The following is a 21,798-nucleotide window of genomic DNA, read 5'->3' as shown; positions in this document are numbered from 1 at the left end:
AATCTTTCTTAGACACCTAGCTGACGTGTCTTTTCCACATGCTTAGGGTCAAACCGATCACCAGATTTGGGTCAGGAAAGAATTTTTCCCAGGTCAGATTGGCAAAAAAGGAACCTTGGGGGATTTTCATCTTCTTCTGAAGCATGGAGCAGGAATCTCCTTCCAGGATCATCTGGCATCTCTCACCTAATCAATTCCCTTCCACTGCATGGACACTGGGCATTGGTGGTACCTCAGTCCCTCCTGTACTCTGCCTGTGGCACACAATAGTTTGTTCTCCTGAGGACTGAAATGCTTTAGTCTAACTGAGACTTATCTGAGTGAAATATAGAGGCCTGTGTTATACAGGAGGTCAGACTAGATGTTCTAATGGTCACTTCTGGTCTTAAACTGTACAGAAATAAAGTGTTATCACCATTTTGTAGATGGGTATAAACAGTAGTGTGGGGGAAGAATTATTTAAAATTCTCCAAAGGGCAATAACCAGGAGTAATGGGATGAGATTAAAGAGGAAATGTTTTGGCTGAATGTAAAGAAACTTCCTGACAGTGAACTAGCCTTTGGAGCCACTATTGAAGAGATTTGTGGAAAGGGATGTTGTCCCCATCACCTGGCACACTGAAATCTAGCCTGGACAGAGCAGTAAGAATGTGCTGTAGGGACCAGTGCACTGGGCCCATGGGGAGGGGCTGGATGATCCTATAGGGTTTCCCATCTCTGGTTTCTATGACCCTGTGCAACACTGCCCCTTGTTTTCAGGTTCCAGAAGACCCGTGGATCCCTTCTCTGAGGCCATGTATGAGGAGATTGACTATAACCTTATGAGAGAGAAGCAGGAGACGTTCAGTTGCTCAGGTCTGTGTGTCTCAATCTTAACAGGGAGCAAATATGAAAGTCACTTTCCATTCTGAGGCCCTGACCCAGAGCTAAATCACTGCAGCTGCACCCTCATGTGAGCCTGGGATTGGAGCTGGATGCAAGTTTTGGTTAAAACAATTTAGGTGAATGTTATGTATGCAAAGGAGAACATTTTTATGGAGGGGAATGCACTCACTAGGGGTGCTGCTGTTAGTGCCTGCCAGCTGTTGTCTAGAAGAAAAGGATTTTGTTCAGTATTCAGTGAATTTTCCTCCTTGCTAGTGGCCAGTTCATCTGTAGGTTTGCTTTTCCTGACACACAAAATATAAGGGTTTATTGTTGCTGCTGACTGTGAGAGATTACACGTGTTCCTCACCACACAAATACAGCCCCTAACTTTTCTGGCCACGAGCATGACATCCGATTGAAGAATAAACACAAGCAGCGGGACTCTAGAACCACCCTAGTAGAAAATAGTGATCTCAGAAATGAACTGCAAGCATTGCAGTTTGAATAGACCATCTTGGAATCTGAACCAATGTTGTTCTACTGTGATTTGAAATGACCAGGCTGGGACACATTGAAGACTTTAACATAAGTCACCCTGAATTGTGGCATTCTTATTCAGAAAGATTTTTTTCTTATCTTGAAGCAAATAAGATAGGTGACCGCTAACCAAAACAGGCTGTTCACTTAACAGTCTGTGGGTCCAAGATATTTGACATTCATTATAAGATCACTCATTACACCTGCTTTGCCCAAGACCAAGACATACGACAAAATTGTAGCTTCCCTGAAGGCATTTTTGTCACCTGTGCCATCTGTCACTGGAGATTTCAATTTCATAAATGAAATCATTGAGCTGATGAGGGCATTGCCGTCTATATTGCCAAGCTGCATCACATCGCCGAACATTATAACTTTGGTATTGTTCTCACCGACATGCTGCGAGATTGCCTTGACTGTGGAGTTCAGGAGAAAGCGCTTCAATGCCATCTCCTTGCGGAGCCAAATTAGACATTCACCATCCCTCAGGAAAAGGCCTTGGCTACCGAAACAGCATCATTGCACACTGAGGAAATTTGTGTCATGGCAACCAACATGAATGCTATACTTCACAATCAGAAAGCTCATCGTCATCAACAAACTCAGCGGAACAATGGGAACTCAATCACATTAATGTCGTCAGACAAGATTAATCACCTGAACATCCGCTCAGGCTAAGGGGGGCAGCATTAGAACTCTGCTTGGAAATTCAAAGACACCAAGTACCATTTCTGCAAAAAGAAAGGTCACGTTGAGAGAGTCTGCCAATCAAAGGTTAAAAGCATGAAACAAAAGGGCAATAACTGGTATTTTCATCCTTGCGCATCAAACATACTTGATGCTTCCTTCGACAATGATGTCAAGAAGCTTTACTATATGTAGAGTCATCCACAACAAGGAATCTTGAGGTTCTGAAATGTTTGCAACAGTGCTTATCAATTACCATGAGTGCAGAATAGAAGTCAACTCTGGTTCTGCAATGTCGATCATCAATAAAGACCCATTTTATCAGTTTTTCTCGTAATGGCCTCCCAAGTTGTCAAATCCATCATCCATTAAAGCCTATAATTGACAAAATGTTGACTTCATCGGAAGCTGTCATGTGAATATTTGCTATGGATCTTTCAATGCAAGATTGCCTGTCATCATCACAAAAGGTCAACATAAAAGCATCTTACGCCGGAATTGGTTCACATAGTTGGGAATCAACATCCAAGGCATCTATGACATCAGCAAAGAGCAACTAAGAAAGATCACTGATGAATTCGCCCAAGTGTTTTCTGAAGAATTGCGAGCTTACAAGGGACCTCCAGAGTTGTTTCACCTGGATCCAACAGTCGTGGCGATACACATGAAGGTCAGGAATGTGCCATTTGCCCTATGTCCAAAGACTGACACAGAACTAGAATGTCTCATTTCAGAGGGAGTCTTTGAGCCAGCTACAGATATGAAATGGGCTACACCAAGTACTCATACTGAAGCCGAATGGCAAAGTGAGAATTTGTGGAGATTATAAGTGCACTTTGAATAGGGCACTTAAACAGCACTCTTACCCAGAGCCTGCTGTTAACCAGCTGCTCCCTGTTCTTGCTGGAGGAAAAGTCTTCACAAAACTCACTCTTGCCCAAAAATGTAAGAAGTGATAGTTGACAAAGATGCGGCAGATGCACAGACGATGATCACTCATCGGAAATTTTGAGTCACGTATCTCCAGTTTGGGATTTCCATTGCACTGGGAATTTTCCAATGGTTCATGGGAACTCTACTTTTGAGAATTCCAGGTGCTATAAGTATATTTTGACGACATCCTGATTATGGTATCAACCAAGGATGAGCTTGCCAAACAACTTTGAGAAGTCTTGTGCTGATTCACAAAGTCAAGTATTTGAATCAAGAAGGAAAAATGTGAATTTGGAGCTACAATTGTCATCTTCTTGAGCTATCAATGCATCTGGTAGCCACCCAACAGAAAACAAGGTATAGGCAATCCATGATCCAAAAGCCAAACAGGAACTTCAAACTTTTCTTGGGTTGCTCAACTTCTGTTACCCAGGGTTTTCAGAACCCACAGCAGTGGTAATTTAACTTTTTCACTCCAGGCAGTGTCAGGAATAACTCAATGGGAACATAGCGCTCCAGCTGATGAAAATTGTTACAAGTAAGCATGCTCTTATTTAAAACTACAGTTTATTCAATTGAAGCACACAGAGACATAAGGAATAGGAATAGAACATCCCAAACATTTACCTAAATTCTGGGCAGGTATTGAGTAATTGACAGCCAGTCCGCAGTGGCCAGTTCCTTTCCTGCTGGGGAGAAAAGGTGTCGGGAAAAATGTCTCTCTTAGGACTCTGTGATGGGATGGTGTCACGGAGTGTGGAGGAGTCCAGGGCCTGCACCCCTCTTCCTGGGATTCACTGTGACTCTCAGCCAGCCAGTAAAATGGAAGGTTTATTGGACAATAGGAACACAGTCTAAAACAGAGCTTGTGGGTACAACCAGGACCCCTCAGTCAAGTCCTTCGGGGGGACAGGAAGCTTAGACTCCAGCTCTGGGGTTCCCTGTGTTCCACCACCCAGCACCAAACTGAAATCAAAACCCAGAGCCTGCAGCCTTTGCCCAGTTTCCCGGGTAGAGGTGTTACCTCCCCCTCCTGGCTCAGGTTTCAGGCACTCAGGTCTCCCATCCCCAGTGAAACTCCCCTGCCACATTCCCAGGTCAACACTTCCCCCATCCCTGTTGCATCACAGATGGACTAGGCCCAAAGGCCTCCTGATGGAGGCCTCAGGGTTCTGCCACACCCATCCTAGGGAAAGAGCAGTGGAGTGGTCCTCCAAGTAGGCTAGAGTGGCTGCAGATGAAGCAGCCAATCAGGGCCTACGAGTGCCATATAAAAGGAGGTACACAGCAGAGCAGTAGTTAGTTGCTGCTTGGAGCAGAAGAAAGGACTGCAGTCCTAGCTGCCTGGAAGACCAGCAGTGCCATTAATGGTTTGCTAGCAGGGACTGGGGAGCATTGAGGGAGCTCCAGGCTGATTGCTAGGACTAAGTAGGAACTGAGCCTGGGGAGGGCTGCAGGAAGATAGTGTCTCCAGGGAGGAAGCCCTGGGGATACAGCCCCATACCAGGGCTGGAGTACTTAAAGACCAAAGTCCAGGGAGGGATAGAGAGAGACACTAGCAGAGGAGTACTGAAATAGGCTTCGGTGGACCCTATTCCTAAGAGGGGTTTATGCTGGTTAACAGGCAGACAGTGTGACTCAGCTGGAGCGCTGTGTCACTGACAAACCCACCTAAGAATTACTGAAAGGAGTCACCAGAACTAAAGAACACAGACACGCTCAACCATAAGGGGGCACTCATGAGAAGTGGGTGCCAACCCTGTTACAGACACCTGCAGAGGACTGCTCCAAAGTACATTCTATATCTAGTCATTTTTATAACTAACTTTTACAAAACACATAGCTCATAGTGACCCCTACTGAGTCATCGCTTTCTCCTAACGTCAATAAACTATTTATCAACAAACATTCCTAACAATCTTAATCATAATAAGATTCTATATCAAAGGCGCCCAGATTCACGGTTCTCTTCCACTTATTTGCTTTCAGTCTCAATTTTTGACTTTCTCTCCCCTCCTCCCATTCTGATTAGCAGAAACTGCCAGCGTACAGCTAGCATTTGACCTTGCCTTCAGAAGCCTGCTTATTCAAATTAACCCTTAACTATGTGGTGTTCTATTTTATTAAGTCATAGTGGCTGAATGCACATGATATGGTAGCAATTAGCTTGATCACATTCTGGGATACATACACCCCTCACATCCAGGCAACACTTCCACCACTATTTTTTTCCAAAAAAGACAACAATTACTGAACCTCTTCATTGCCTTCTTGACAAGGGAGCTCCAAGGAAATGGACTTGTCAGCATGCAGAAGCCTTCAGGAATGTCTAGAAGTTACCGATGTCTGATGATCCTCATTCACTATGACAAACAGAGGCCATTGATCATTAACTATGATTTATTACATTATGGCATTGGAGCTGTTCTCAGCCATCACTTTCCAAAGAGAAAAGAGGCACGTATCAACTACATACTCCAAGAGAAACTATGCACAAATTGATAAAGATGATCTCACTGCCATTGCTGAAGACAAGAAATTCCACAATTACATTTACAGTCTGTTTGAGATGCGTACTGACTGCAAGACACATCTAGGAATTCTCTCCGATAACAAGCCAGCACCTTCAGTCATGTCACCACAAATGCAACGGTGGAGTGTCATGCTAAGTACTACTGCAATGATCATGCTCTGCGTCAATTGTTCATGACTCATTTGTCACCAGATACTATTGTATCTGATAACGGAACTGCTTTTCCCTCTGATGAGTCCAAGGACTTCACCAAAAGCAACCTCATTCGAGCTGTCACCATTGCCCCATGCCATCACCAAGCAAATGATCCATCTGAACAGATGGTGCAGACAACCAAAGATGCTATAATGAGGATCATCAAGGGAGACTGGCTGACAAGGCTTGCCAGATTCCTCATTACACAACATGTCACTCCATGCCCAAGTACCAGAGTTAGCCCAGCTGAGCTATTCTTGGAACAATGTCTTAAGACATGGGTTTCACCATCTCAACCAGAACCTATCTGAGGAATTGGAACACAAGCAGGATCATGTTCTGGATTCCTTCCTATCATCTACCCTGCGGTTCCTTCACTTGACAAGAAAGTGTATTTGTAGAAGTTATGGAGATAGGTTCCTTCAGCAGTCATTGAGGTCACTGGTTCCATCTCATATAAGGTCCAGATTGCCAGTGGACAAGTTTGGCATCACCTCATTGACCAGCTGAAAAGCTGCTCATCTCCAAGCAACATTACTCTAGGAGGAGCCTTCAGATGTGTCTCCTCTAGAGCCATTCTTCATTATCGGTACAGCCTGCAGCCTCTGACACTCTGAGCTCATTGAAGTTGCTACTCAAAGGGGACAACGCTCCTGTCTTGCCGGGCTTCATGCTAAATTGCAGTCACCGGCCCTGCTGAGTGCTGTAGAGAGACCGCAGGGCAGGTGAGAGCACTCACGATGGCTGGATGATTGTGTTGCCAAAGAGGGGAGGAGTGTTATGTATGTATGAGGGCACTATAGTTTTATGAAGGGGAAGGCACTCACCAGGAACACGGCTGTTAGTATCCACCAGTTGTTGTCTAGAAGGAAGAGATTTTGCTCAGTTTCCTCCTTGCTAATTGGCAGTTTGTCTCTAGTTTTGCAGTTCCTGACAAACAAAATAAAAGAGTTCAATGTTGCTGCTGACTGTGAGAGATTACACATGTTCCTCATCACACAAATACAACAGTGAAAAATACAGATTCGGAGATACCGAAACATTTTAAAATTCACATCAATTTCAGCAAGCTGTTCCAAACACAGAGACACATAATAAATTTTGTTTCAATATTTTCTACACAGAATATTTTGTTTTTTTCAATTTGCAATTACTTTTCAGTTACAAATTTCCTTTATTGTATTCATAAAAATTTTTTGAAAATGTCAAAAAACCAAAATTGTTTCATTCAATATGAATTTTTCTCTCTCTTTTTTTTAACTTTTAACTTAGCCAAAATTTTCCAAAAAACACCTTTTTGGCTCAACCCCAAATCATTTATTAAATTTCTTTTACAATGGCCAGCAAACTAAAATTCTGTTTCTCTCCCAGCCCTAGCTGTGAATGCTGTGGGGAGAGCAGCAGTTACTCATGTAGACAGATGAAGATCGGCTTCCTTCTCACCTTACTCTTCAAGTCCCAATTGTAGGGACGGTTAATGTTACTTCAGCCTTGGAGTGTAACCAGCTATGGGTCAAGAAAGCGACTGTCTGGGGCCAGGCTAAACTATCATTTGAAAACTGCTTTGGAGCACTGGGGCAGGGGATGTTCTGTGGCCCCCTCCCACCACAGCCACTGCTGTTAGGTGCGCTCCTTCCTGCCCCTGGAACAAAGAGATCAGTCCAGGAGATTCTCATGACTTTGAGTCCTGGCCCTTTTATCCTTTGTGCCATTTTGTCTCAATGTCAGATGGGAACATCCTGCCCAAGGGCTGTGCTGTGCTCAGGGCATCCCCCAGCACCACAGCCAAGATGGCTAGAGTGAATCACAGACTCTGCTCTTGGCCTCTGCTGGCCTGTGTCCAGCTGTCCTGCTGTGGCTCAAGTGTGTGAGTACCAGGTTCAGGGCAGACTGTTAGGAAGCAGGGCACAAACCCCAAATTGGCTGTGAATTCTACACTTAGATTTCACCAACCAAGTAACAAGTGTAAACTCCACAGGCATTATACACAGCCTAATCATGGAGTCACAGAGAGTCCCCTGGGGTACTCCGGTCTATCTTGTCAGCTAGGTGAACTGACCTTTGCCCTAGATGGTCCCTTACATCAAAAATCACAACAGCATTCAGGTTATTTCCAGTCCCAAAGGACCAGCCACTTATCCCAGGTCAATTGCACCTTAGAACTCACACCAAAGATGCTTGTAGCCAATCCTGTAATAAACTATCTACGGATTTATTAACTAGGAGAAGAAATGAGTTATTTACAAAGTTAAGGCAGGTAAATACACACACACAAATAAGTTTCAAAAAGTAATCGAAGCTTCTGTAATAACCAAGTTCTATATCTTCTTTAGGTCAAGGTCAAGCACTGTGAAAGTTTTGCTTATGCTTAGTAATCCTTGCTCCTCGGAGTCCAAGCAGCAAGAGAGATACAGTTCCTCCTTGTTGGGACATTTTATTCCTTCCCCCATTCTGCTTCAAGTTGCAAAATCAGCGGTTGGGAGGAATTCAGTTGCATGTCTCCTCTTCATTGGGGCGGGAGGAACAATCAAGAAATGGTGTTTTGTCTAGTGATGATTGGCCTTCTTTGCTTGGGCAGGAGGTAACAGCTCCTGTGGCAAACTGGTATTTTACGCTTGTTAATGATTCTCTCCGGTCTGGTGATTCACAGTTACAGAGCAAACACGTAAATATTACCTTATAATATGGGATACGGATATTAGAAGTGCTATGAATGCCTGCAGCAATTTACAAGCATTCCATAAAGTCTAAACACTTAGTACATGTTAATAACCCTAACAACTATTTTAACAGTAACACAGGTGAGCCAAACTGGTTCCACCTCTGTATTTGTCAGTGTTCAATTGAGGCCTACCAGCCTTGGCATGATCTGGCACCTGGTCTGCAAGCGTATAAGCCTAATCTGGAAACAACAAGGAGAGCCGATTGACTGATTGATGATGTGGAAAAAGCTGAAATACTCAATGCTTTTTTTGCCTCGGTCTTCACAGACAAGGTCAGCTCGCATACTGCTGTCCTGGGCAACACAGTATGGGGAGGAAGGAGCAGCCTTCACTGGTGAAAGAACAGGATAAGGACTATTTAGAAAAACTGGACATGCACAAATCCATAGGTCTAGATCTAATGCAGCCGAGGGTGCTGAGGGAATTGGCTGATGTGATTGCAGAGCCATTGGCCATTATCTTTGAAAACGTGGCGATTGGGGAAGATCCCGGACGATTGGAAAAACGCAAATACAGTACCCATCTTTAAAAAAGGGAAGAAGGAGAATCTGGGGAACTACAGACCAGTCAGTTTCACCTCAGTCCCTGGAAAAATCATGGAGCAGGACCTCGAAGAATCCATTTTGAAGCATTTGGAGGAGAGGAAGGTGATCAGGAACAGTCAACATGGATTCACCAAGTGCAAGTCATGCCTGACCAACTTGATTGCCTTCTATGATGAGATAACTGGCTCTGTGGATATGGGGAAAGTGGTGGACATGATATACCTTGACTTTAGCAAAGCTTTTGATATGGTCTCCCATGATATTCTGCCAGCAAGTTAAAAAAGTACAGACTGGATGAATGGACTATAAGGTGGATAGAAAGCTGGCTAGATTGTCAGCTGTTCTCAGTGGTGGCAGATGACATAACAAGGAGAAGTGGTCTCAAGTTGCAGTGAGGGAGGTCTAGGTTGGATATTAGTAAATACTATTTCACTGGGAGGGTGGTGAAGCACTGGAATGGGTTAACTAGGGAGGTGGTGGAATATCCATCCTTAGAGGTTTTTAACACCTGGCTTGACAAAGTCCTGACTGGCATGATTTAGTTGCTGTTGGTCCTGCTTTGAGCAGGGGGTTGGACTAGATGACCTACCGAGGTCTCTTCCAACCCTAATCTTCTATGATTCTATGATTAATGGGGGAGGTGGGTGTTTGTCCTTACGAAGGAGGAGTCTTCTCTGTGACTGAGGTGGCCAGGACCATTGTAGAACTTCCCTGGACCCGTAGCCAAAGATGTGCCCTTCACTCACCCCACAGAGTATGTGAATTACCAGCATCCTTCAGGTCAGATTGTATCATACTCTCAGTCACATTTTCCATAATGAAATGGAGATTTCTCTTCGGGAGTCTGCATCAGCCTCTCACTGCTCAGATTTCAGAGTAGCAGCTGTGTTAGTCTGTATTCGCAAAAAAGAAAAGGAGTACTTGTGGCACCTTAGAGACTAACAAATTTATTTGAGCATAAGTTTTCGTGAGCTACAGCTCACTTCACTCCTTTTCTTTTTCACTGCTCAGAGTTGCTGTGATTCAGCATCTTTTCTGGAAGGAGGACCAAACTGAGACCAGAAATTTTGCCCCGGCCCCAGATGTGTTCCCAGTCCCACAGTTCAGCTGCTGTCACTGTGATGAATTTCTGGCTCTCATTTCTCCAGCTTCCTATTCAGATGACTCAGTGACGAAGCTGCAGTATTACACCGGGGACAGCGAGGGGGAAAACGATCCTGGATCAGAACAAGGTAACGGGGGAGGGGCAGACTCAGGCCGAAAGACCCAAATCTGGGCAGAGAACAGAATTTCTATGACACTTGCTGCAATCACAGCCATTTCCCCTCACACGATCCCCATTTTACACTGTGGGGTCTAATCCCATTGAACAGGATTTCTGTCAGAAACTCAGGATGGGAACATGTGACCATCTCCTGAGCACACATCTCTGGGAGTGGCTCTCAGTGACCTCCCCAGGTGTGGAGCTGGAGGAGATGGGTCAGTCTCTTTGGATGAAGGTGTCAGAGCTCAGTGGAGCTCAACTCTCATTTCTGAGAGAGAGGGAAGATTGTCCTGTGTTATAATTACAGATAAGCTGAGTCCAACTCACAGATCTGAACCCACCAGAAGTTTGTGGGAGGGGGGATTTGCAGATTCTGACCCCAGCTCCAGATCTCTGTTTTGGGGCTGGCACCTGTCGCTATAAAAAGCTGAAACAAACCACTGGATATGAACTTCTTGGCCTGGGCCCATCTCTAATTGTAAACGGCACGGCATTTCTACCCCAGCTGCTCTCAAGGGAGTCCATGATTTGGGCCCTGTGGGAGTTTAGCCTGTGGCTGGGGAGGAGGCACTGAGCAGATGAGCCAGTTCTGCTGGGAAGCAGGAGCGCTGCCAAGCTGAGCCCTGGGCTGCCTGAGAGGCTAGTGGAGAGCAGGAGCTCACAAAGGATCAGGCCAGCGACCTCCTGGCGGGAGTTTTAATTCCTGCAGAGGGGAGGTTCCCCCTCCCCAGTGTAACAGGAAAATTCACACCTGTCTGCAGAGATCAGCTGGGTTCACACCGGCCGGCTCTGGCCTGGCAGCACCCGTGTTCCAACCTGTTATCTCAGCACAACCCAGATCCTGCTCCCACGGAAACATGTAAAAGAGCTGCTGTTGGATTCTGCAGGGACAGGATTGGCCCCTTGTTATTTCTGGGACTCCTGTTTCACAGTAGTTCTCTGACTTGTGCCCTTCTCACCCTGGGCCCCTCTGATTTCCCCTTACACATGCCACGATATACAGCTCTAGTTATAAGGGCTACTTGCACTGAAGAGATGTTGCTGGTGTCCTGGGCTGAATGTGCTGTTTGCTGTTCCAGAGGGAGCTTCCCCAGGAGAGTCTCAGTTGGATTACGATAATGTGGAGGAGCCTGCCTTGAACGACGTCCCCCAGACTCCAGATGGCCGAGGTGAGCAGTGAATCTGCCTTCTGGAAGCAACGTCACACTGACAAAATCTACATGTGTTTTCCAATAGGGACAATAGTGGTTTGTTAAGAAAACCACAAAGTTCCCCACCAGTACTTTCTATTGGCGTAATGCTGGGGGCACTGACCAGGTGCACTACAAAAGCTGTGTGGAGGCACATGGGTAGGGAAATGTGTGATGCCCTAAGTCATAACAGAAGCTCATTGCAGGGATGGAAGGAGCAGTTCGCTCAGGAGCTGCCCACACGGTACTTGCTTCAGGTCACTGCCCTGTGACCCTCACTGACATGATCACTAGGGTTACTTACCATCTGTAAAGAGGGCACGTCGAAGCAGAGACATCATCAATGCTGCAATGTTCCCTGACCACCTTTCCTGGGATTCTGCTACAGCAACTTATATACACTGTGACCAGGGCCGGCCAACAACATTTTGGCACCTGAGGCAGGGAGCTCAAATGATGGCCCCCTGGCTTGGGCCAAAACTTTGAAAGGTCTAAGTTCTGCCTTCTTCCTGTTCTACTCCTCTCACAGTACTGCTCTGCTACCTACCCCAATAAAGGAGAACTAACAACTTAAAATGCCTTGTTCAAAAATTTTAAGTAACATTTAACTTTCAAACGCCTGAACAGCAAATGTAACTTTTCTTCTCTGCATAGTAAACACTGGCATTTTTCTCTGTTCAAATAATCAAAGTGGTGCTTTCTGTGTCTTCTTGGTTGCAAAGATGTGAACTGCTTCCCAAAGGTCCACAGTCTGGGCCAGCTCATGCTCTATTGAGATGGTTGCAAGGCTGACCAGCCTCTCCTGTGTCATTGTGGAGTGTAGATGTGTTTTTTATTAACTTCAGCTTGGAGAAGCTGCATTCTCCACTGGCAACTGTCACTGGAAGTGTTAGAAGTATGTGCAGAGCAACAAAAGCATTTGGAAAGAGGGTGGTCATCTTATTTGTGCACATATATTCCAGAACAGCCTTTGGAGTTGATCCTGCTGAACTGTATCTTGAAAGGGCTTTCAGTTCATCACCTAAATCACTATCATGCATGTCATCATGTGTCAACAGTGTCTCTAGTACCCTGTATTGCTGGTGTAGGTCTTCTTCAGGTATAGTGAGGAGTTTTGGAATACCATACAACATCCCAAATATACTGCTGTGTTCCTTGAGCTGCATAAAACATTCTTCAACTTACTGTATTGCACAATCTAGCACCTGGTTAAAGAATTCAGCTTTGAATTGTTATTTGGGGTCTCTTAGGGGATTATCCCGTGCCTCGTAATCAGAATGTCTTCTTCTTTGGTGACTCTTGCATCCTTGAATGGTTGGGAAAATAGCTTCAGTGTGAAGTTCCTCTGCCAACTTCTGTGCACTCTTCAGAATGTTTTGAAATCCCTCATCTGACCAGTAAGACTGTAGAATGACATTGCTTTGTCCAGTTGTTCCATTGCTCCAGCTATATCAAGGTCAACACCTTGGAGTCTCTTACTTACAACATTTATTTCAAGCAGTTTGTCATGCCACAACACTAAGCCACACAGAAATTTGAAGTTATATATGTTTCTGGTGATTCCATTTCCCTCTGCCACTGTTCTCCCATGAACAGTTCCTGTCATAGCATTATCTTCCATAATGGCAACTCTGGCATCATCTATATTCCCAATCTGGTGTTTGATAGGCTTTATCACCTCCATTTGACTTTCCCATCATGTGGCACTCAGTGGTTTCAGTGTCAGAGAGGATGTTCCCAGATGCTTTTGAATGCTTCAAAATTTGCCATCGATGAGTTGATGCAGAGAAAAATACACTGATGCTTGAATTACATTAAAAAATTCAGTAGCCTCATGAGAAGCTGATGCTGCATCACTGACCACCAAGTTCAATGAATGAGAACTGCATGGGACAAAAAAAGCTTGAGAGTTTAACTCTCGGATCCGTGTCTGCACGCCTCTGTTCCTTCCTCTCATGTTGGAACCATTATCGTAACTGACATGAGAGGTCAGGGCTATCTCAATTCCTGTATCTTCCAGCTTTTTAAGAAGTACATTTGTCATACCAGCTCCTGTAGTATCATCAATGTCAATAAATTCTAGAAAATGCTCTCTGACAGTCACCATTGCAAGGACATTTTCACTAGGTTCTATTGTTGTTACAAAATGCACCATTAAAATCATTTGTTCCGTATGGCTGATGTCAGCTGTGCAGTCCAGAATAACAGAGTCATATCTTGCTGACTTCAGATCTGCCACGATCTTCTGTTTGACTTTTGTTGCCAGTAACTGTATGATCTCATTTTGAATAGTTTTTCCAAGGTAGTAGTGTGTGTACATTTCTTGGGTGGTGACTCTTCTTCGATGCTTCTGGAGTACAGCATCAAACTCAGCCATCAGCTCTACAATTTGAAGGAAGTTTCAATTGTTTGGCACATACAGCTGATCTGAAGTGCCACACAGTGCTAGGATTTGGGTAGCAAACATTCTCACAATGGCAATGAGCCTTTTCAGAACATTTTGCCAGTAAAGAGTCTCTGATGAAATCTTCTCTTGATGCTGATCATAGATTCATAGATTCATAGATACTAAGGTCAGAAGGGACCATTCTGATCATCTTGTCCGACCTCCTGCACAGTGCAGGCCACAGAATCTCACCCACCCACTCCTATGAAAAACCTCACCCATGTCTGAGCTATTGAAGTCCTTAAATCATGGTTTAAAGACTTCAAGGAGCAGAGAAGCCTCCCTCAAGTCAACCATACCCCATGCTACAGAGGAAGGCGAAAAACCTCCAGGACCACTCCAATCTGCCCTGGAGGAAAATTCCTTCCCGACCCCAAATATGGTGATCAGCTAAACCCTGAGCATATGGGCAAGATTCACCAGCCACATACTGCAAAAAATTCTTTCCTGGGTAACTCAGATCCCATCCATCTAATATCCCATCTCAGGGGATTTGACCTATTTACCCTGAATATTTAAAGATCAATTACTTACCAAAATCCCATTATCCCATCATACCATCTCCTCCATAAACTTATCAAGTAGAATCTTAAAACCAGATAGATCTTTTGCCCCCACTGCTTCCCTTGGAAGGCTATTCCAAAACTTCACTCCTCTGATGGTTAAAAACCTTCATCTGATTTCAAGTCTAAACTTCCTGGTGGCCAGTTTATACCCATTTGTTCTTGTGTCCACATTGGTGCTGAGCTGAAATAATTCCTCTCCCTCTCCTGTATTTATCCCTCTGATATATTTATAGAGAGCAATCATATCTCCCCTCAACCTTCTTTTAGTTAGGCTAAACAAGCCAAGCTCCTTGAGTCTCCTTTCATAAGACAAGTTTTCCATTCCTCGGATCATCCTAGTAGCCCTTCTCTGTACCTGCTCCAGCTTGAATTCATCCTTTTTAAACATGGGAGACCAGAACTGCACACAGTATTCTAGGTGAGGTCTCACCAGTGCCTTGTATAACGGTACTAAAACCTCCTTCTCCCTACTGGAAATGCCTCTCCTGATGCATCCCAAAACCGCATTAGCTTTTTTCACAGCCATATCACATTGGCAGCTCATAGTCATCCTATGATCAACCAATACTCCAAGGTCCTTCTCCTCTTCCGTTACTTCTAATTGATGCGTCCCCAGCTATAACTAAAATTCTTGTTATTAATCCCTAAATGCATAACCTTACACTTCTCACTATTAAATTTCATCCTATTACTATTACTCCAGTTTACAAGGTCATCCAGATCCTCCTGTATAATATCCCAATCCTTCTCCGAATTGGCAATACCTCCCAGCTTTGTATCGTCTGCAAACTTTATTAGCACACTCCCACTTTTTGTGCCAAGGTCAGTAATAAAAAGATTAAATAAGATTGGTCCCAAAACCGATCCCTGAGGAACTCCACTGGTAACCTCCCTCCAGTTTGACAGTTCGCCTTTCAGTAGGACCCGTTGCAGTCTCCCCTTTAACCAATTCCTTATCCACCTTTTGATGTTCATATTGATCCCCATCTTCTCCAATTTAACTAATAATTCCCCATGTGGCACGGTATCAAATGCCTTACTGAAATCTAGGTAAATTAGATCCACTGCATTTCCTTTATCTAAAAAATCTGTTACTTTTTCAAAAAAGGAGATTAGGTTGGTTTGGCACGATCTACCTTTTGTAAAACCATGTTGTATTTTGTCCCATTTACCATTGACTTCGATGTCCTTAACTAATTTCTCCTTCAAAATTTTTTCCAGGACCTTGCATACTACAGATGTCAAACTAACTGGCCTCTAGTTACCCGGATCACTTTTTTTTCGTTTCTTAAAAATAGGAACTATATTAGCAATTCTCCAATCATTCGGTACTACTCCTGAGTTTACAGATTCATTAAAAATTCTTGCTAATGGGCTTGCAATTTCAGGTGCCAATTCCTTTAATATTCTTGGATGAAGATTATCTGGGCCCCCCGATTTAGTCCCATTAAGCTGTTTCAGTTTTGTTTCTACCTAAAATACGGTAATATCTACCTCTATATCCTCCTTCCCATTTGTCATGCTACCATTATCTCCAAGATCCTCTTTAGCCTTATTAAAGACTGAGGCAAAGTATTTGTTTAGATATTGGGCCATGCCTAGATTATCTTTAACCTCCACTCCATCCTCAGTGTTAAGTGGCCCCACTTCTTCTTTCTTAGTTTTCTTCTTATTTATATGGCTATATCATCTATGGTGGCTTTTAATCTTAGTCTCATCTCAAGCTCTTTCCACCTGTGGAATGCTCTCTGGTGATTTGCTGCCTTTTCATGGCATGCCAGATTTCTAGCCAGATTTTTCCAGTCCTTTGTTCCTGTAAAACCCAATGTGGCTGTAACATTAGACTGGAAGCATTTGCAACAAAAACAGCATGCAGCATTCTGGGTTTTTGAGTACATAAGCCATGGCCTCTCCACTTTGTCACCATTGGGGATTTCACGCTAGTAATGTGTTGGATGGAAACTTCTATTTTCACCGTCTTTGGAGAACATGAAATTTTTCACTTGCTGTGGCCCATGCAGTACAAGGAAGTCCCTCATGCTACTGCTCAAATGGGTCCACAGTCCTGGATCATCTAGACTAAAGGAACTAAACACAGCAGCAGCTGTTTCTTGTGCCTCCACCACCCTCTTCTCTCATCTACACTTTTCTCAGGAATGTGCATGGTTACATCCATTTGAGATGGAGATATGGGTGCTGCAGTAGCTGCCAGGTCACCTGCACTCTGACTAACTGGAAGATCAGGCATCTCCTCACCACTCACTTCCTCACTGGGGCCGGAAGACTCACCATGAACATTTGTGTCTATGTATCCCAGGAGAGCTCCTTCCGGCTTAGATAGAAAAGCTTCCTTTGCTTTCTTTCTTTTTCTGAATGCTGCCCCAGAGGGGTGTTTTCTTCTTTCACACATGACTGCTGTTCTGTGCCAGCTATAGTGGCTCTCAGCACTCAGTTGAAGGGGACAAATAAGCAGGCTGGTAGCAGGGTCTGAGTGAGGGAAGATATCAGCGTGTTAGGGCCTAACTGGCTCCTACTACTTCAGTTGACTGCCTGTTCTCCTCAAGTGGGTTCAGGGAGCAGCAGGAAACAGGAAGCTCCCCGAGAAGCTGGTGTTAATCAGTCCAGGCTCCTGGGGGTGCTAGAGAGGTACATAAGAGGCTCCTCCTCTTTTCTCTCCCTGCAGCTCCTGCTGCTTTCTGTTATTCCCTCTCACCTTTTCTCCTGCCTGCCTGTTATGTCTCTTGTGCTCTCCTTCCTCCAGCACAGCACTCCACCATCTCTGTGCATCTAGAGCAGAGAGAATACGTAGGCACCAGCAGCAGACACTCTGGGTCCTAGTGGCGTCCCCCCACAGTCTGGCACCTGAATCCTCAGTTGGCCTCATGGTAAGGCCAGCCTTGACTGTGACAGGGGGATGGGTGGGACACGCAGATTTTACATGCAAAGGCCCATGTCCCACCCTTATTAGCTGGCTCAGCTCCCAGCGGTGTCAGTATGTTGGAGACTGATGGCAGTTTATGGGGTAAACTTTATCAGGAGAACACGTAATTATTGTAACAAAATGCCTTTGTGGAGCAATCCCTCTAGGCTAGATCCCAGTCACCTCTAGAACTCCCCCTCCTCATCTGGGAGCTCTAGGATCCTCTCAATTGGCTATTGAAATGTATCAAATCAATGTGATATGTGAAATGCCCCGTCGGAGGGTTCCAGAGAGGGCTCCTCTTATTGCCCTGAGAGATCCCCAGGGACCAGTGAGGCTAGTGCATCTGCAGCTTGTAGTTTAACTCTATCTCCACTGTGACTATTCTCTTAATTACTTCACATCTTCACGTCAGATGCCCCTGCCCTGCCTGGAGATGTCCCAGGGGATGGTTATGATGATGCCAGAGAAGCGTCTGACTCTGAAGGTGACCCTGCTTCAGGGCAGAATGATGAGCAAGGCACTTGGGCGAGTGACAGACACAGGGATTCACAGACAGGTGAGTGGAAAACTATTTACACTTCACACTGTCTCTGCAGAGTGGGAGGGCTGGAAATGTGGGATACACAGCAAGGGAACAGCTCTGGAGAAATCAATGCCTGTGAGAAAATCTCTCCTCTCTCGTCTCTCCATTCCCTGAAAGCAGAGGCTTCAGTGCCTCCCATGGGGGGTGGAACAGCAGGGTCCCTGTTGGGTGGTACTTTGTGGTCAAACCAGCAAGATACCTAGGATCCTTCTGCCTCTAGGTTCCAATCCTTGTGTGGCTGCCACGCCCTGGATGTGTTGGATTCCCACCAGTTCACTGCATGTGTATCTTTTGGGCAGAATCCTATGATCCAAAGTCCTGTTACTGCTGCGCAAATGTTAAAGAGCCCGTGTCACCTCCTGTAAAAGTTGGGCTTTGCCTATTGTCCTTGGTGTAAATCTCCCCTCACCTCCCGATTTTTCCATGAGCAGAGAGATCATCGGCCACCCCAGAAGAGGGGCAGTGGTGATGAAATGTGCATTGCTTAGGACTTGATAAGAAGAATGTGCTTATGTTCATTGTTAGAGCAGAGTGAAAGTTATGATCTTCTTAACTAAGCGCTCCTGGCTGATAAGTGCTTAGGTTTTCTACATGAAGTAACAGGTAAATAGAGTTCTCACTTGGCAGTGTTAGCTGGTCTGGAAACCAAAGGTTTTAATTTCCAGACTATTTACAGAGATGATGGATTAGAACTTGTCATAGACCCGCCAGAAGACTGAAGGGGGAACAATTCCTAACCATTACAGTAGAGCAGAGATTCTCAGCTGTGGTGCATGAAATATATTCTGGGACGGCATGAGAAGCCAGAGCAGAGAGCAGGTGGCTCCTTTGCGGGCACCCAGCTTTGAAGGCAGCGCTGCCACCAGCAGCGGTGCAGAAGTAAGGATGGCAGAGTATGGTGTCGCCACTCTTACTTCTCCACTGCTGCTGGTGGTAGTGCTGCCTTCAGAGCTGGGTGGATGGAGAGCTATATACTTAAATGGCTTTTTTTGACTCAATGCCCTTCTGCTTTTCATATTTAGTGAGAGTTGCATGTTGATGTTTTTTTAATCAGTGTATGTACTTGTGTGGCGGGGGTTGGGGGCATCAACTATAATGGACACAAAGAAAGGGGGTGATCAAATAAGTTAGAGAACCACTGCTGTAAACTCCGCCTTGCTCTGCTGCTGTCCATCACCATAGAATGGATCCACTGACTATGTGTCTCCCTTGGTATTTTCAGGTGGGAGTCCGCACTCGCTAAGGAGTGAAGTTGTCTCTGGGATGGACAGGGAAACCCCATTCCCGCTTCCTGGAGACACAGGTTATGATGATGTGGAACATGGTGACTCTGGGGGATCAATATCAGAACGATTTTATTGGGAAAAAAATAACCTTGTGATGATATAAATGCTTTGCCTTTTTCCTCTCAGAAATGCTCTCTCTGCTATGATGGCCTAGAGAGAGTCCCTGTCTGGTAGACAGACAAAGCAGGTCTTTTAATAAGATTTGTGTGAAGCTGCAGGAAATACTAGTGGGAGTTGGAAATGGTTCATAAACTTTCTTTGTATAATTTTCCATCGTTTGAAGGGGGCTGGAAGTTTCCTGCTTTTTTATGCCTATAATTTCTTCATCTTGAATTTTGCCTTTTTCATATTAAATCCTTTCTGAAACTCTTCCCCATAGTGGAAGTTTTTCTTGCCAGTTGAATTGTGCAGTTTCCAGAGTACATCATGGGGAAAGGCTGCAATACAACAAACCAAGGGTGGGCCACCTTTGGGTGTGGCCGGCTGTTTGATGGTGGGGGGGTTTACACTGAATGTTCTATCAGGCATGTGGTAAAAGCGGAAAACCAGCAAGAGAACATTCTGAGATGAGCAACAAGGTTGTTCCTAAACCTAATTCAGATTTGTAGCCTTCATTGAATCCAAGGAGATAAATGAGAAATTCTCCCTCATTATTCACACCTGAAATTAAACAAAGAGTGAAAAGAATTCCCCATTAGCAATACATGTGGAGGATGAATATTTCTGCTAGGACAATAAATGAATTTTATAGAAAATAATAAAAACCAAACTGCTTTAAAAACAACTTTTAAAATCCATTTTAGTTTGAAACGCACCAAACCAATAGTTTGCAGCCATATACTTTTTTAAAAAAACACACCTATGTTTTGCACACACACACACACCTCAGCAGTTTAAAACATCAAAACAACAGTTTGCAACAAAATACTTTTTTAAAACACCCACAGTTATCTCTTGCTTAGGCCCCTGAATCACTAACAATTTAATCTTTAAAGCCAACTCTTTTAAGAAGACAAACAATTCCATTTAAAAAAAATAATCTTTTTTTTTTTTTTGCAGAACAAAAACCAAACTGCTTTTAAAAACCAACTTTTAAAAACCATTTTAGGGCCCCCCCCCAACATTCCCTTTTGTGATCTGGGGTGAGGAAATTAAGTTGTCTGCACAAGTGGGCTGCTTTTGGCTAATTTTTTTTTTATAGTTAAAATACATTTTTCTTTGGGGACTTCTTACAGTATTAAGCAGTAAATCACCATACACAACAATCCTTAAGGTTACTGTATCCATTCTCAAGTGTGGGACCCCTTACAGATATCAATGAATATCCTGGGGCTTGTTTTTTTTTTTAAATGTTTCTTTCATGCTTAAAGTCTGGGGGTTGTTTTTGAAATAAAATGGGTGTATCTCAACCATAGTAAGCACCCTACAAATACCCATAGTTTTTAAATGTTTGATTGTCTTTAGCTCAAACGCTTGTTCTAAAGTATGGTGGAGGTTTGTGAACCCTTGAAACATTTCAGTTTTGGGTTAGACCCATTTTTTAGTTTTGTAAATATATTATTTTAATGACTTTAAGTTGCTAGAAAGAGTAACCCATAGCGTTCAACCAACTCCCGGGGTCATATTTAAACTGTCCAATAGCATTCAACCAACTCCTGGGTTATATTTAAACTGTCCAACAGAATTCTACCAATTCCTGGGGTCATATTTTTAACTGTCTATTAGTGTCTGCCAACTCCTGAGGTTTTATTTCATTTCATATTAATCAAAATCTCGCCATCCTCACCCACCCACCTCCCTTACTGTGGGTGTACCCCTGTCAAATTTAATTTCGGATTACTAATACGATTAACCGTTATGGCAACAAGGGTGGGTAATGTCAGTCACCCTGGCTATTCAGTGGGGGTGTGGTTAAAACCAATCAGTTCTACAGGATGGGTCAGCTTTATTGTACTCAAACACATGTCTGAACCATCCCTGTTTTGTTTTTTTTAATAGTAAACGCATTTTTAGGGCGTTTTTCCCCTACATGATTCTACAACATACATTTCAGTTTTTTGCTGTAAATGGGTCTCTTTTAAACAAAGACACAAGAGCTAGGTTCTCACAGACTTTTTTTATTAACAGACATACAGCTCCTTGAAAACAAACCAAGATGCTCCTTTAAAACTTTTAGCTCACTTAAGGGCCACTGAGACCTTCTAACAGAAACATAGATAATCAAAAAGCCCTTTTCAATAGATTTTTTAAAAATTTACAGCTACCAAGTTTTATATCGCCAAGATGATCAGGGCCTGCAACCCCATACTCTGTATGTCCCCAAACCTCCAACTAACAGAAGCTAGGACTGGATGACAGGGGATGGATCATACAAAATTTTCCTGTTCAGTTCTTTTCCTCTGAAGCATGAGGCACACTGGCCACTATCAGAAGACACAATACTGGGCTAGATGAACCATTGGTCTGACTCAGTATGTCCATTCTTATGCAAGTTATGAAGAGTAGAATATGGATAAGGGA

The 21,798-nt window shown here is 44.1% G+C and overlaps 1 pseudogene; it reads left to right on the top strand.

Moving 5' to 3' along the window:
• LOC119854796 overlaps positions 1–19,647 on the top strand; it is a 37,196-nt pseudogene extending 17,549 nt beyond the window's left edge.
• The last annotated feature ends 2,151 nt before the right edge of the window (positions 19,648–21,798 follow it).

Source organism: Dermochelys coriacea, chromosome 1 (genome assembly GCF_009764565.3).
Source record: "Dermochelys coriacea isolate rDerCor1 chromosome 1, rDerCor1.pri.v4, whole genome shotgun sequence".
Classification (NCBI taxonomy): Eukaryota; Metazoa; Chordata; order Testudines; family Dermochelyidae; genus Dermochelys; species Dermochelys coriacea.
The sequence above is the reverse complement of the archived record's forward strand: the minus strand, read 5'-3'. Positions and strand labels throughout refer to the sequence as shown.